The following is a 2,095-nucleotide window of genomic DNA, read 5'->3' on the forward strand; positions in this document are numbered from 1 at the left end:
ATTAATAAAAACTTTTGAAATAACTAATATACTTTATTAGAATATATAATGCAATATAAAAATATAATGTATACATTATATTAATATTTTATATTGGTTAGAGATTATGTATCATCTCTGAACTTCAGCTTCAAACATAATTCATTATTTTATTTCAGGGTAGTATGACAAAGGTACAAAGCCTGTGGGCATGTGTCATCCAGAAGAACAGAAGGAAGGATGCCTATGGAAGAAAGAGTTGGGCTTTATATGCTGATAATGCCTGAGCTTGGTATGAAATCAAAGCTGAAGTTCTAGATTAATTGGGTGCTCAGGGTGCCAGAGGTCAGAGATCATATCTGCCTAGATGTGATTTGACTTAAATTTTTCTCCTGAACAGTATCTTGAATCACAGAATGGTTGATGTTGGAAGGGGCCAGTGAAGGTTGTCTGGTCCAACCTCCCTGCTCAAGCCAGGACACCTAGAGCTGGTTGCCTGGGACTATGTCCAGATGGCTTTTGAATATCTTCAAGGAGGGAGACTCCACAACCTCCTTGGGAAACCTTTACCAGTGCTTAGTCACCCTCACAGTAAAAAAAAAAAAGTGTTTCCTGATGTTCAGGGGGAATCTCCTGTGTTTCAGGGCATGCTCATTGCCTCTGGTCCTGTCACTGGGCACCACTGAAAAGAACCTGGCTTTGTCTTCTTTGCACCATCCCTTCATCCCCTCCTCAGCTTTCTCTTCTTCAGGCTGAACAGTTCCAGCCTTTCCTCATAGGAGAGATGCTCCTGTCCCTTCTTCATCATCTTTGTGGCCCTTCCTTGGACTCTCTGCACTATATCCATGTCTCTCTTGTGCTGTGGAGCCCAGAACTTAACACACTACTCCAGGTGTGGCCTCACCAGTGCTGAGGAGAGGGCAAAGATCACCTCCCTTCATCTGCTGACAATGCTGCTTCTAATGCAGCCCAGGAGACTATTGGCTGCCTTTGCTGCAAGGGCATGTTGCTGACTTATGTTCACTTGGTGTCTTTGAGGAATCCGGTCCTTTTCTGCCAACCTGCTTTCCAGTGGGGTGGCCCCAGTATCTGCTGGTGCCTGGGGTGGTTCCTCTGCGGGGGCAGAACTTGGTGCTTCCTCTTGTAGCGTTTCATGAGGTTCCTGTCAGCCCTTAAAATGGAGCTCGCCCCCGGGTGGGCTCGAACCACCAACCTTTCGGTTAACAGCCGAATGCGCTAACCAATTGCGCCACAGAGACTGATATGCAGTGTTTTTCTTCAGAAGAGCTGAATTCCTGATTGTGTTTGGTAACTCCTGATGGTGGTGGCTGTATGTATTGGGCAGTGACAGACCAGTACTGCTGGCACATTGCTGTAACAAACCTGATGTGTTACTGTGCCAGAATACTGTAAAAGATGGGGGTGGGGGGAAGAAATGCTGTTACCTCCTGTGGGGTGTGAAAGGTGAGATTCTTGTGATTTGAAGAAGTAGCTGTTCCTCACCACTTTCCTCCCTCAGGAGAGGAAGGCTGAGGTCATGTTATGCTAGGCCATCTGCTAGTATTTCAGAGGTGGGTTAATAGCACTGTTCCTCTAGCCAAAGCTACAGAAAGGCCCTGCAGTGCCCATGTGCTTTTTGTGCTCATGGGCATGGCTGTAAGAGGTCTGGAAACCTGTGTGGCTGTGAATGTTAATGTAATTAAAGCAAAACACAGGCACACTTCAGAACATGGATTGAGAGACATCTGAGATGCGGACTGCAGAATTCTCACTGCGTCTGGGATCTGGGGGTTGGAGATGAGATAGGTCTTCGGCAGGTCTGAACAAACAGTGAAGATTTTATGGTGAAACTTGCATTTTTATTTTTTTTAAGTTTCATGGGTGTACTACCACCTCAAAGAAAGCACTGATAGCTTCAGTTTGTAGTGGGCATATGTATTTTTCATTGTCATTCAACAGCCAGGAAAAGATGGAGCCTTTCACTCTGTATGCCCTTGTGTATTGACGGAAACCAAAGGATGTGAAATAGCGAGAAACAGGTCAGGAGCTGAGTTCTGTTCAGCTAGTGAATCTCTACCTGTTTTATGTCTAGTTTCCTGACAGAAGGAAACTAACT

The 2,095-nt window shown here is 45.3% G+C and overlaps 1 non-coding gene across 1 annotated transcript; it reads right to left on the reverse strand.

The window, feature by feature from the left end:
- Positions 1-1,164: 1,164 nt before the first annotated feature.
- TRNAN-GUU lies at positions 1,165-1,238 on the reverse strand. Its single transcript has one exon. It is a non-coding gene; the product is annotated as a tRNA-Asn (tRNA).
- Positions 1,239-2,095: the final 857 nt, after the last annotated feature.

This window comes from Fulmarus glacialis, unplaced genomic scaffold (genome assembly GCF_000690835.1).
Source record: "Fulmarus glacialis isolate BGI_N327 unplaced genomic scaffold, ASM69083v1 scaffold7076, whole genome shotgun sequence".
NCBI classification, from domain to species: Eukaryota; Metazoa; Chordata; class Aves; order Procellariiformes; family Procellariidae; genus Fulmarus; species Fulmarus glacialis.